Raw genomic sequence first — 15,151 nt, forward strand, 5'->3', positions numbered from 1 at the left:
CCTCCTGGAGCGGGCATACCTGACGGTCGGATCCTGCTTCTTTGGTGGTTGCAGGAACTGTAGCTAGCAAGTAACTGATAAACGAGGGTTTTGTTCTATGTCACAGATGCCCACACAGTCCCATAGTCAGGTTGTGCTGTTGGCCTTGAGCGGGAATCAGCACGGCAAGCTTCAGCGTGGTGGGAGTGAGGAGAAGTGTGTGTGTGTGGGGGGGGGGGGATTCATGTAGCTTCCACTTAAGTTTATTCTTCTCGCTCAGATATTAACCCTTGATGGACATGAACCAGCAGAGGCAGGCATTTTCACTGTAAGAGAACCTTGGCCGGAGGTGAAAGCACAGATTGATTATTTCCTTATTTGTTGCCAAATGCATGACTGTGATCACTGAACTAGTCGTACTGAAGCATGATGATCAGTGTGACAAACAGGACAGTCAGTGCACTCTTACTTGGCTCTATTCTTTGGCTGGTCGGACGGAGCTCAGTAAATCAGTGCTATCAGATATCGGTTTCTGGTTACAGTAGCATGGGGATACGATGCTTTCCTTATCACTAGCATCAACTAATTACTTAGGGGAATTGAACATTTGGAAAAATGGAGAGACTGTTTTGAAAAGTTACTTTCACAGGGAATGAGGTTTTGAGAGGGTAAGTCGTGAAGTGACTGCGAGGACAACAGGAGAGAACCCAGGGTGGCCGGGCCAGCCGTGGAAAGGCCAAGCTGAGCAGAGTCTCTTTCTCGGGGGGAAAAAAGTACCTTAGCTCCAGAGAAACCGAGGAAGGAGTTTGCTCCCCGCCCCCCCGCCTCACCTGAAGCTGATCCTTTTCCTCCGGCCCCTCCGCATGGGGGGGGGGGGGGGGCATGACCATGAACCTCTGTTTAAAGTTCGTGCTGACACTAGTCACCAAGGAGAATATGGAGGGGTGATGCCCACAAGCCCTGGGCTCAAGGGGATTGGGACGAAGGACAGTCCGTATCTCACATGACAGGAAGTCAAAAACAGTGACTTGAGGGAGAGCCTTTCACAGGATTGTGAAGAGATGAATTCTTGCCAAATAAAGCTGCAGTCAAGCGGAGAGGACAGAGTGGCTCTCACAAGGTCTGTGAGCAAGGATGCTGGGAGAGGGAGGCTGGGAGGACCGTCTCAGACAGGGCAGAGGATGGAATGGGTCATGGTAATGTAGCTGGAAGAGGACACGGAGCCACGGACACCAGGATCATGAAGGGGCAGGGCGAGGAGGTGGCTGTAGCCTCAGCTACTTGGATCGCTTTCTACCTGAAGGGAAATTTAGCGACCCGCCTGAGTGCTTGCCCCTGGTTATTGGTGGAACCAGGATGTAGATGGGCTAGAGATCAGACAAACCTGAAGGACTGACTTTGACAGGTTTTCTCAAAGAGGGAAGAGAAATTTCCTGACTGATTTTCTCTCGAAAGGGAAGAAAGAATTCTAAAGCCATATAGGGAAGGTCCAGATGGGAATTAAACAGCAAAAGGGCACTTTATCTGAATCATTGGAAAGTGTGACATAAAGGCCCAGAAAACAGAGGAGGGAACTGTAGATTGTGGTTCCCTTTGTTGTTAAAAAGGATATAAGAAGCCTGACCAGGCGGTGGTGCAGCGGATAGAGCATCGGACTAGGGCGTGGAGGACCCAGGTTTGAAACTCCGAGGTCGCGGCTTGAGCGCAGGCTCATCCAGTTTGAGCAAGGCTCACCAGCTTGAGCCCAAGGTCGCTGGCTTGAGCAAGGGGTCACTCAGTCTGCTGTACCCCCCTGGTCAAGCACATATGAGAAAGCAATCAATGAACAACTAAGGTGCCACACGAATTGATGCTTCTCATTTCTCTCCCTTCCTGTCTGTCTGTTCCTCTCTCTGTCTCTGTCTCTGTCTCAAAAAATAAAATAACAGGCTATAAGAAGACTTGAGCTAGCCAGAGGGAAATGGGGAGAGGCGGAGGTAGAGGTGGGTGGGGCTGGGGGTGCAGACGGAAAGAATCTTCGCTGGGGCACCCCGTGCAGTGGGCAGACGATGTTTGCTTGAGTTGTACTCTTGGAATCTGTGTGGTTTTGAAAGCCAATGTCACCCCAATAAATTCCATAAAAAAAATTTTGAGAAGTGACACAATGAATGAGGGGTTACAAAATTTAATATTTGGAAGTAGGGAGACTTGAAACACTGTAGAGTACTTTATCAGGTAAAAAAAAAAAAGCATTTGATAGTTATTTATGAAAGAACTAGTGCAAATATTTGTATCTGTAAACTTAACAAATTCACGTTTTCTTGTTGAAGGAGAAATGTATACACTAAATTAAGCCTGATTTTATTTTATTTTTTAAAAGTCCTTGGATGACTACCATGGTATGGACTGGGAATTCAGCTCGAAATTTATAGCCCTTATATAGGTGTTTTTTGCCCTCTATTTCTTACGTTTGTGTTGGAGTAATGAAGAAATATGGAAGCCATCGGGTGGCCCAGTAATATCTGTAAATTCCCATGGATAAAGCCTCTCTCTTATTTTTCAAAGTTATTAAGTTCAAGTCCTGTTATGGTTTCACTTTTATGAGTTTTTTCCCCCATCAATGCAATTATTGATTGATTAATTCTTATTGGCTTTCTAACATAGAAAAAAAATATATGGCTGAAGTAAAATACTTCATAGAGAGCAAAAAAGTAAAGTATATATAAAGTGAAAATCTCAGAGAGATAGTAAAACCTCTGTCCCTGCAGCTTGAGACGAGGAGAACAAGGGGCTAGGCACGGACTCAGAGGAACCCGGTCTGCCCGCATGGGGACCCGTGCTGCCCTTAGGCTTCCGCTGACGAATGATGCTTAGTCTTTCAAAATTATTTTTTCTCTAATAAATTACATACACTCGAGAGAAAGCTACTGAACTAAGCGTTAGGATGGTGTTTCAAGAAACATGGGAAAACAAGATGAAAATGGAGTGTATCTCATAATGCTATTGTCCAAGAGTTGACCTGTGACTTCAATACCCTGAAATATGCCATACTAATTTCACTCCTGTGCCTCCCCTCCTCACACTGTTCCTGTCACCTTTAATGACCCCTCCCCTTTACTGTGCCTGTCTGGATTTCACCCATCATAAAATATTCTTTTATTACTATAGCTGATGTGCCGTGCTGTCTTCCTCAAAGTCTGAATGTACAATTTAATACCAATTTCTTCATTAGGTGAACTAATTAATGCTTCTGATACTCTATGCACATTTTGATTACCCTGTTTTCTTTTGGGTACCTCAGATGGTGTTCGGCTTAGCAGAGGGACTTGAGGACCTATCTAATGAATAACCATTATTAAAATGGAGCAGGTATAATCTCTGTTCCTTGAAAATTTACATAATATAAGTCAACATGAATATTCAAATCTATTGACACCAAAGCATAGAGGTATTATAGACAAAGATCAGAGATAGATTATATTAATATTATGTAAGTTTTCTTATATATAATTACACGCAGAGAAACAAGTTTTTCATCAAGGTAGACAGGAAACAGGAAGTGTTAAATCATATTCACTTAGGTAGAGTTCGGACTTTGGTAGGTTTTTCGGAAAATGAATAAGCAAAATAAGAATTAATTCTCAGGCATAAAAACAGAGTCAATAAAAAGAATCCAAAGTGACAATAGAGAATGGGGGGGGGAGGGGGAATTCACAGGAAATTCTCACAAGAATAGACAAAAAAAAAAAAAAATTAGTGAGGAAAGGTAGCAAGTCTTGGACCAGCTGGCTTTATGAGAAAAGGAAAGGTTTAGTATTATTACCAAGGCGGTAACTACCCTAGACAGATGCTCTGTGCCCAGAGAAGATGAGATGTGATGAGTTGACTCATGAGGTGTATCACTGTGTTCTGAACTGGTTGTGCGTCGCCCCATGTAAGATGGTGCACAGCCTTGAATCAAACTTGAGATGGTATAACGGAGTGGGTGGTTGCACGGAGGAGCAGATCATAGCCACGTAAGACCTTGAACTTTGTGGGAGAGCTGAGTCAAACTTGAGATGGTATAACGGAGTGGGTGGTTGCACGGAGGAGCAGATTATAGCCACGTAAGACCTTGAACTTTGTGGGAGAGCTGAGTCAAACTTGAGATGGTATAACGGAGTGGATGGTTGCACGGAGGAGCAGATCATAGCCACGTAAGACCTTGAACTTTGTGGGAGAGCTGAGTCAAACTTGAGATGGTATAACGGAGTCGATGGTTGCACGGAGGAGCAGATCATAGCCACGTAAGACCTTGAACGTTGTGGGAGAGATGAGTCAAGCCCTGTGGATGTAGATACCAGGTGGAAGCCAAGCTGGGGTCCATAACAAATATCAGTGGCCGTAGAGGAGAAAACAATATGAAACAAAGACCAAAGCAACGGGAAAAGCAGTACAGGATGACTTCTGAGGCGGGAATTTCAGAGAAGCAATTAAACAGAATACAAACAACTCGGCCCCAAATGACAAAAAGACGATGTGGAACTAAAACTAATAGCTACTGTGACTTGTTTGTTTGTTTGCAAAGAAAGGCGTCAGTCAAAAACCTTTCCAAAAATAAACCTCATCTCCAATAGGAAAAAAAAAAAAAAGTCATGTTCTTCATATGTATACTTTTGGGAGTGAAGATGCAATATTGAAAAATGAAGGTAACTTTATTTTAAAGAATTTTGCAGAACCCCTCCTTTTACAAAGAATGATTAGACACAGCTTCCTCCCTTCCGGCAGACCCTCTCCCTGAGAGTAACTCGGGCACTTCTGGAGCTACATTAATCTTTTCCGGTCCCTGGAGCACCGTTCCGTCCAGGCAGCCGTAATTTACTAAATTGCATACTCGAAGCCTGAAAGAGTTAACGGGCCTCCAAGAGTGCCTAACACTTACCCAGGGAGTAATTTACACACTGGGAGCATCTGGCTGAATATGGATTCAATTGTTTACTGTATTGTGGGTCTCACAGAAAGGAGGTCACATGCTTCCTCTTATTGAAAAGTTCTGGGGAACCATTTCTTTCATTGAAAAAATATGCACGTACGGCCACATTTTCCTTCGGCAATCTCTTTCCAGGGCTCAAAAGAAAAGATGTTGTAAGATATACACTTGGATTCTCTGATTTGCCAAAGAAAACTGCTTTGATTTTCATGTTATCTTGGCTACCTAGGTAGATTTGGGATGTTGAGGGTTGAGGCAATACAGAGAAACTAGTGGATGAGGGAGGAGTCTTTTTTTCCTGCTCTGGAAGAGGTCACTTTGTCAATTGGTACAAATGTTGGTATCTTACCTCTCAGCATGTCAGACCACTTGGACACAATGCTGTTTAATAAAGAATAGAAGACTAGGAAGACATGCACACAGGAATCGATGCCTCTCAGCCAGGGTGCCTTAGAACCCGTGCCCAGGAATGCTCCCGTGTCAACAGAAGCGGCGGAATAGGTATTACATTTCTTAAAAATTCCTTCTCATGTTCTCTGCCCCTTACCATGGACAGTGTGTTGTAGGAAAGAGGGAACCCTCAGATGAAAGGAACTTGCGCCCTGAGGGAAGGGATACCAACAAACTGAACAAGTACATGTAGAATTTGAGGTTTTACAGGATACGCTTTGAAGATCGCTTTTATCTGACAAGACAATCATACCTTCGCCAGGATGGCTGAAATTCAAAGCTTTGTATACAGGGGTGGGAAATGTAGGCTTACAGTTGTGAGTATGTGAAACACAGAGTTTGTTCTTGTGTTATTTATTGATTATTACATTATCTATTTGTATGACAGTTGTATACCTACTTTCACGCACCCCTGTATAATTTATGTATCTCTAGTGGTTATATTCACTGCCTTCATCTATCTCAGCAACAGAATTGTGTGATTGTTTTTATTAATATTTCATCTGTTTGCTTAGAACCTCTGGAGTTGCTAAAATTCTGGCTCCCTATGTAGGTCAGAGTTTATTGTACCTTTTGAACATACTTATTAAGTAGTTGTGAATATAAGAAGAGGTTGTAATGTTAGAGGATTCCATTTTTAAACCATTTTCGGTTACTTTTTAACTCTATTTCCTATGTAATATTCTATTTCCATTTACAAGTCTTATTTTTTTTTTTACTGGGATTGATTTTTTTTCAGCTATAATAGTGTTTATTCTTCATGCCTACTTGCAAAAAAACAAATGTTCTATAGAAATAAAGAGCACAGATGAATTCAGTTTTAATATAATGAACTCTTCTCAAAAAAACACAGATCTGTGTGCTCTGTCTCTGTACCGTCAGAAAACCAATGAAGTGTTTTTGAGACGTGAGATGAGATGCCCCCTTGACCTCCACTTCTTGAAAAGAGAAATGATTTTTTCACTCTAATTATCCTCGTTTTTATGAGTATAAATGCTTACATGTACGTTAAGTGTGATTCCGCCATCTGGGTGACAGAATAATGCCCGTTGCTACTCTCCCTGCCTCCCCCCTCCACACACCCACCGCTCTGTCCCTTTTCTCTGTGGGTCTCCTAAAGCTCTCTGGAGTTTCCTTTAATCCTCTTCCTTCTCTGCATTTCCCTCTGATCCCAGAGCACTTAGAGCCCCTCTTCCCTCCTGGCAGCCCTGGGGCCCCCATTCTCTCCTCCGCCCGTTCATTCCCTTGCTCACACGGTGTGTTTAATACAAGCAGAAGTAAACACATGCACGCACCAAGAGGACTGGAGCATGTATCCCGTCTGCCTGTCCCTTGAACCATGAAAGCCACCTCGTAGAAAGTGTATGCCTTTCGTCGTTCTGTGCAATCAAAGAGGGCAGACATGGTATTCTTTTCTGTTTCATGAATTTGTAGAAATTTGCCTGAAGAAAGGCAAAGTGGCTTCTTCTTCCTTTCCTGAAATTCTCAAAGGTTGTCTAGCTTGCTCGGCATCAGGTATTCGGTATTGTTTACTCACCTCATGTGTGTGTGTTTCGTTTCATTCCATACGTGTAAAACAACAACCTATTGCAAAGGATTATAACCTGTATATTATTTGTCCGTGAACCAAAAGCCAAAAGGGGCAGAGTAGCATGTTCTAAAGCAAAGTAATATCCAGTAAATTAGCCTAAGGCTCTTTATGGTTTGCTTTCTGTCTACAAAGAGGTCATGTGAGCCTGGCTTTAAAAGAAAGAAATGACTTAGACTCTAACTGTGTACCTTGCTAGATGAATGTAAAAACAACTTACTAGAGAGATGATTTGGGAGAAGCCTTATAAACAGAACAACAGAAAAATTGAATTATGCTGGTGAAAATAAAAAAAGAAAAAGGTCACTATACATTTTTTGCACTGGCCAATAGTGACCGCTGGGAATGGGAAGCTTTAAATTTTCCATTATACAAAATAATTTATAATTGCATGGTAATATTCATAAAAAAAAAAGAAATCAAATTCGTTTTAAAATCTGCGTTCCCAGAACATCACACGCCCTCCTGGGAACACCCCAAGCCTTTATTGGAGCAAATCAGCTAAAGTTCCCATGGAGGGAAAACAATGAACTATTACAGAAATCTCAGGACACGTCGTTTTCACCTGCAAGAAGCAAGGCTGCTTTCCTGATATCAGGTCTTTAATCATCCCACGGTAAAATAATCCTCATCTCCGCAATAAACCGAGATTATTCTCTTGGTTTTATGAATGAGGGGAATGGATCACAGTGTAAAGGGCTCACCAAACACCCCATCTACAGAGCTGCAAAGAAACTAAGGATCTCAGTCCTCAATCTTTGCACCCGCCTTTACTGTTTAATTTCTGCATAAACTGAACAATGGGAGTAAACCTCATTTCGCATAACAGGTGTGTCCCAGAAGAATGCTTGCAAATTGAGTTTTTGTCAGGCAAATGGTATTTTAAATAAACAATGAGCAAGGGAAAGAAACCAGGGGTGGGTTTTCGTGTAACATAAAGAATCCTTTTACAGCGTGAATAAATACTTCATCATTGATCCATTTTACAACTTCTGAGTGTGATGTAATGGTTGTTTTGAAAGCAGTGCAGCCTGTAGTTCAATACTTTTCCCATCACTCCTCTAGTTGAGGTCCCCTTCTATCCTTCTCACCTAACTCTAATTACCTGCATGACCCGCCCTCGGATTGAACCAGGAATTCTGGCTCTGTCAGGTACTTGACACGACCTTACCAGCCAAAGTCAAAATGCACTGATTGGTTAGGCTGAGAGTTCATCTCATCTCATCAGAACCCTGATTGGCCAGATGACCATCGATTTCAATTTCTGTTGATGACCTAAAACAATTTTCAAAGCGGTTCCTCACTCACCTCCTCTCTGCAGCCTGTTCTGTCCCCTCCCCATTGCACCCACAAGATAAAAGCAGCTGGTTTCCCACATCCTTTGTCTTCTGCCCTTCAAAAATGTTCGTTCCAGCTCACTTCTTCCTTTTTCTCAAGAAGGGACAAAATGTCCCCACTGCCTTCAGAGGCCAACTTTTCTTTTTGGTGTTTGGGCCCCACTCCACCCTGCCTTTCCCAACATTTTGTTTCCTCTGGGCTCGTTTCTCCAGCTTGTCTGGTGTCTTCCGAGTGTTCCATCGCTGATCTGTGACTGCCAGACTGTTTTCAGGAGCTCATTTGTTGTTCATCTGAACCTCGGCGGTCTTTTGAAGACCATTAATAACATCCTTGTGTCCAAATCTAGAGAGAGATGTCCTTGCTTTCAGTCTCGATGACGCCTCTCCAGTGTTCACCAAGCTTTCCTCACTCCAACTGTCGGCGTCTGTTCTCCGTCCTGCTCCAAACGTGCCTCCTTCCCACCCTCCTTCACCAGCCCGCTCTCATTTCTCCTGCTACCTCTGGTCTCTCCGTACGTTTTCTGGGGAATCATACATAAAGCTTCAAGACATCCACAAGATTAATAGGGAACATAGCAAATCATATGCAACCATTAAATGATAGCATAGATGCACATCTGTGGACACAGGAAGGTGTTTATTACTTAGCGTTTAGTGGGAAAAAATTAAATAAAGGCTATACAGGAATTTGCCCAAAGATGAACAGTACGGTAGTAATGGTAATGATTAGAGGATAGGTGTGTTTTCTTTCTCCCACAACATTCATATTGCCCATGACCCTTGTATCTACGTCTCTGCTTATAACCTATCTTCTCTGGAGTCACAACAGAATTTCAAAACCACCCCAAAACAACACTCATCCAATTTGGGACTCGACCTGTCCCCCTTTCTAGTGTCTCCCGCTTGGCCCTTGACTTAAATCTTCTCTTCCAGCCGTGGCGCCATCTGTCCCCTGGCCGAGGTGACAGAGTTAGGAAGCGGCGAAGAGGGGATTTGAATCTAGGCCGTCTGACCCCACGTGTCCTGCTCTTTCTGCCGCCCCAGGCCCCTGGCCATCAAGACCGGCGAACAAAGGATCCCTTGCGATTGTGTAAAGGAATTCGAAGAGAGGAAAACCAAAGGAGCCCCGAGAGCGAGCAGGATGAAAGGCTGTCCTCCTCCTCCTCCTCCATGACACCTGACTGTAGGGCTAAACAATCTGTTTCTCAGTTTGATACAAATTCAAAGAAATTGTGCTTCCCAGTGTCTCCGGTTGACAATCCTTTTACACAGCCTTGGCCGTGATTCGTTTGACCCACTTGACCACAAGGTACAATTGCAGCCCGAATAGCTCGACACCCCTCCCTCTAAATACCCGTGCTGCCCCGTCCTTCGGCTTGCCGTTTAGAATGCACAGCTCGGCGGAATCACCTTTCGGTTTAGTTATTTTTCTAAATTTCTGTCAGACCACAGCATAAGGGAAATGTCACAGCTGAAATACACATTTCTAGTTTTCTTTGGCTTCACAGTGCCGAGCGAAAGGAATCTTTTTTATTTTCTTTTTCTCTGGATGAGTGACAACGTTTGAGCAAAGGACACACGGACAGAAGGAGGAGCTCTTGGGACAAAGCATCGGTAAACAGACGTGGGGGTCACACGGCGTGACATCGCAGGGAAGGATGCTGAGGAACTCAGAGGCAGCCGAGAAATGGAGATGTAGGGAGGTTCGTAATTAAGGGGTAGAGGGTGAAACAAGGAAATGGATTTAAAAAAAAAAAAAAAATTAGAGTAAAAAGAAATTAAAATTCCCAGCCCAATTTCCAGAAGAAATAGGCTCTCTCTCTTGCTTCTGGTCCCCGGGCCCCAGGTCCCTCCGCCACCCCACCCCCCCTCATTCCATCCCCTCCTCCATTCACTGACATCTCTCTTACTCTCCGGCTTCTCGATGGTCTCTAATTCCTTTCGCTTTGTTTTATTTTGCCTGTGTCTTATTTCACGCTGGGCTGTCATTATCAATAGCCCCTAGTTCTTGCCACAGAATATAGTGTCACGTCTTAGAGCCTTCCGTTTGCGATCCTCTCTCCTAGCAACCTCTTTCCTGGAACTTACCTTAATTCTCTACTAAGCTGTGGTTAGTCACCCATTTGGGGCTTTTCTTTTTCAACATAGCAGTTTTATGACTTTTTTTTTTTTATTATTAAATCTGTTAGGGTGATATTGGTTGATAAGATTGTATAGGTTTCAACAGTACATTTCTATGATACATGATCTGTATATTACATTGTGTGCCCACCACCCAAAGTCAAATCACCTTCTGTCACCATGCATTTGGCCCCCTTTACCCTTTAATATCACCCCCCACCCCTCTTCCCTCTGGTGACCACTAAACTATTGTCTGTGTCTATGAGTTTTAGTTTTATATGCCACATATGACAGAAATCATAGGGTTCTTAGCTTTTTTCTGACTTATTTCCCTTAGTATAATGTTCTCAAGATCCATCCGTGTTGTCATAAATGGCAATATGTCATCATTCCTCATGGCTGAGTAGTATTTCATTGTATATATGCACTACATCTTCTTTATCCAGTCCTTGGACGAGGGGCGCTTGGTTGATTCCGTGTCTTGGCCTCTGTGAGTAATGCTGCATTGAACAGAGGGCTGCGTACATCTTAGCAAACACAGGCTTTCGTTCACCAACAGTTCCTCTTATGTCTTCTGCTTTGCCTGTGCTGTCTGCCAAAGCCAGTCCGTGAGAGCCAAAGCCAGGAGCAGCACTGTCACCTCCAACGGCACCACGTCTCTTGTGGAAGACGATGATGGGGGACGGAGGATGAGGATGGTATAATAATCCTGTTTTTATCTGAGGTTAACTAAATGCCGACCGCGGACCAGGCACGGCTCTAGACATTGTGCATGAAATGGTCCACTGCAATCTCACAATCTCCTTCTTAAGTGGTATCATAATTACTCCCGGTTTAGGAAGGAAGGAACTGAAATACAAATATGTTAAGTAACTTGCCCAAGGTCACACAACTCTACTCTTATTTGCCATTGGAATAGTTGTTTATCAGACACTCAAAAGGGCATCTGGTCTCGCATTACAGTGCCCTCTCGAGGATGTTGGAATAAGTTTATTAGTATCGAATTGAAGGAGCAGAGACCCCCCCCCACCCCGCCCTACCCGTCAGTATCCCGGGACCGGGTGCATCAAGTTTTGTAATTTGAGGGTATTTCCTGCCTCATGGAACCCTGTTTAGTGATTAGAACACTTTTTTTCCTTACTCTCTTTTTTGAGGCTCTAAACGCTGCTGTGCAAGGTCCTAACCCTGAGTCCTCAGGTCCCACTCATTGGGTGATCCATTGACTAACCATTTCCTGGAGCCGGTGGTGTTCTAGTCTCTGTGCTGACTTGACTAGGGGATGTCTGGCCCCCAAGCAGATCAGAGCCTGGGTTCACGGGGTGGGCACTGAACCAAGAAGTACAATTTCCAGGGAAAGGCGACAGTGCAGACACCCACAGGAGGGGGCAGCTGTGGGGCCTGAGGAACAAAGAGGGATGGGAGGAGGCGGGTACGGTGTTGTCATAGAGATAGTCTGGAGTCTGGAGGAGAGCCAGCTCCGCTCTTGGGCAAGAGGATGTCTCTCTCCATCGAGGGACGAAGAGGGCGGTAGTGTGGCTCCATACCTCTTAGCGAGTGCGGATCGCATGAACGGCGGCTTACCAGATGCTGAAAAGCCTTTCGAAATGTTCTTTAGCAAATCTGTAAAGTGACTTGACCTAACAGTTTTTAAAAGGCTGATTCAGAGATACAAGCAATATCCTTGGATCTTGGAATCACAACAACTCAGTTTAATCAAGTTCCTTTCATTTAATTTTTTCCTAAGTTTTATAGGATTGTTGATGTAAAAAGACTAATGTTAAGTCAAATTGGCTCTCCATGTACAAAAAAAAAAAATGAAAGCACTGTCACAGCATGAATCCGTTTATGATAGCTGTTCTGATTATTAGCAATTACCTATGTACTTGCATGCAACTATTGATATTAACTGCCAGAATGCTCTGAGTGAATACCTCTGTCCCACCAAGACCTAGCTTGTGACACTTGCATCGAAAAGACAACAAAATAGTGATTGGAATAACTAAGAAGGCAAGTCAGCCTTAATTATACATAGTGTGATACATAAATAAATATTTTTACAAGAAGTGTGTTATTAGTTTTAGATATAGTAATATACTTGCTGAAACGTCATATGTGGAGTCATATATGGGAGTAGCCTGCTTTATTGTCCATATAAAAGTGCTCTGTTGCCAAATTCTCCATATTTTCTGGACCTAGTCAGGGCTATCCTCTGCATATCACACACGTAAATACCTTATTTAGTATGCGGCGGAGAGTGCTAGACAGCTACACAAGGGCGGCTTCTTTGAAGCTTCCACATATTTTCTCTATAAAGGTATGTATTCCATTAAAGATACTTTTCAAGTATGTGATTTAAGCTTTCTTCAGCCTAATCATACGTTATAAACAGCCCAAAACAAAATAAGACGATACCAGACATCACTAGAGACGTCTATTCTTCTCAAGCGGGCCAGTTCAGCGTGCCTGTGAGCAGACCCACCTGCATACAACCGCACGTACAGGTCCAGAATTTGCACTTCGTCCTGGGCTTCCCTAGCAGAAGTTAGTTGTTGTAACCCCGAGACTACCAAGCCAGTGCCCTCCCTCAGATCTAACAGATGAACACCCCACTGCAGCCAACACAGATAGATGCACAGAAACCAGGACTACATGACTTTGAACCTGAAAAAGTTGCTGTCCTCAAGGCCAGACACTTGATTCTACAGGAGTCATGTGGGGTCACTCTAAAGCACGGGAGAATTGTGTCTAAAATTCCAGTTAACTGCCTTTTCCCTTTGGATCAATATTGTGTAGCGCCTGGCAGCATGCAGGAGACCTTTATCCATAGATTACCGCTGCGAGCAGGAGCCCACCCAAGCCTACTCCCTGAAGTTTACGTCTAAAGAAACCTGAACATTCAAATAAGAATCATAATAATAAACATGAATATCGAGCCACAGCATGCCTTGCCTCTTTTGCCTTGGAAAGTCAAACAATTTGAAAGGAGGGAAAAGAAAAAAGAAAAACCCCACCTTGTTGGAGGACATTATGGACAGGGAGCAAGTTCACAAAATCGTCACTAAGGGACCCCTAGCCACCAGGGCCAAGCCGTAGAAAGTGGGCCGTTCGCGCAGGAAAAGTGCACGCGGATAACAGAAACCAGGAGGGTATTTCGTGAGTTGCTAACAATAATTTGTTATCTCTTTGGTGGGATTATAAATGTTTTGGGGGGTACTTTCTGTATTTCCTAAAAATGCAGCATTGACCATGAATTGCTTTCCTAATTAGGAAATAATTTTAAGACAAAAGTACATACAATTTAAGTGTAGTAACATATATATGTATATATATTATTATTATTATTATTATTATTATTTGCATAAGGAGAAAAACTCCTCCTGCCACTTTATGTTTAATAATGAACGAGAAGGTGCGTCCCTCTGGGAGCTCGGTCTCCCCCAGCGTGCAGGAGCGGCCCAGAGCGCCCGGCTCCGCGCTCGGCTTTGGTACTGACGCGCTGCCTTGTCTTTTCCGTTTCGGTGATCACGGTGGGCAGAGGAGTGGAAATAAGTTATGTAAAAGGTTTCTGCCGAGTTGTTGTTTTAATTAATCTGGGTCTCGGAATGACACACAGGCTTAATCGGGTGGTATGGAACCTGTCGCTGTTAAGTAATTGGTTTGAACCCAAATGCAGGTTGTGATCAAAAGTTGTCACCGTCCAGTGACTGCTCGTTGGCCCATGCGAAATGGGTTGGTGGTCTCAGTCTAATTCCTCACGGACTGGTGTCAGTCTCATGAAGAGCATTACATCAAGGAGCACTAATGGGTTGACATTCTCAGCATGAAAGAGTGAATAAACATACTGGCATCTCAAATGGCCTTCAAGGTTAGGCTGGGGGTGGGAGACACGCAGTGCAGCCCGGAAGGACTTCTGTCGCCGCTGGTGATGCTGTAGTGTGAAGACAGACGTCTGTTCCCAGCGATCTCAGCACAGACTCTGTATTCCTAGGCGGTGGAAACCGAACCTAAAGAAATGAAAACTTCTGGAGACTCCCAAAGTCCTCAGCCTTGCTCTCACGATCCTTGCCTTTTTCCTCATACCTCCCTGGGGAAATTGAGCAGATATTTTACCAAAAGGCAACCGTCTGAAACTGGTTTTGCTAAACCTTTAAAAAAAAAATCTCAAAAGGAGATCTAGTTTCATTATGACCAGACAGCGTGCGTTCAGCACATTCATTATAGGGGGAATAAAATCGATAGGGTATATACAAGTCCGCGGCATATTCTGCCCGACATTGGTGCCTGTTCACTTTATGAAGCATGCCTCTCTGAGCAGAAATAACAGGCCGGAACTTACCAGACGTCTGGGTAGCTGAGAGCAGAGATTTCTCTCGCACTTGATTTATCTCGTGGATGGTGCCTTTACCATTTTAAGCAGCGTGTTTTCCGTAAACGAAACTGAAGACAAATTGAAAAGGCAATAATGGATGCGTTCCCTGATTAGGGCAACCAGGCATGTTACTAATTCACAAATATTGGAACTAGCACTGATTGAGATGAATGAATTTCTCGTAATTTAATAATGCAAATCACACTCACAGCAGAGACCTCCGGAAACAGAGTGGTGCTTAGTCGCCTTCCTGTGAGTGCCAACGGATAGATGCAATGTTGATAGAGCTCTTTATCGTGTTGGTTTATTCAAACTCTTCTCTGCCTTTGATGATGTTTATTACTTACTCCATGTCTCTT

This window comes from Saccopteryx leptura, chromosome 4, assembly GCF_036850995.1.
Source record: "Saccopteryx leptura isolate mSacLep1 chromosome 4, mSacLep1_pri_phased_curated, whole genome shotgun sequence".
Taxonomy (NCBI): domain Eukaryota; kingdom Metazoa; phylum Chordata; class Mammalia; order Chiroptera; family Emballonuridae; genus Saccopteryx; species Saccopteryx leptura.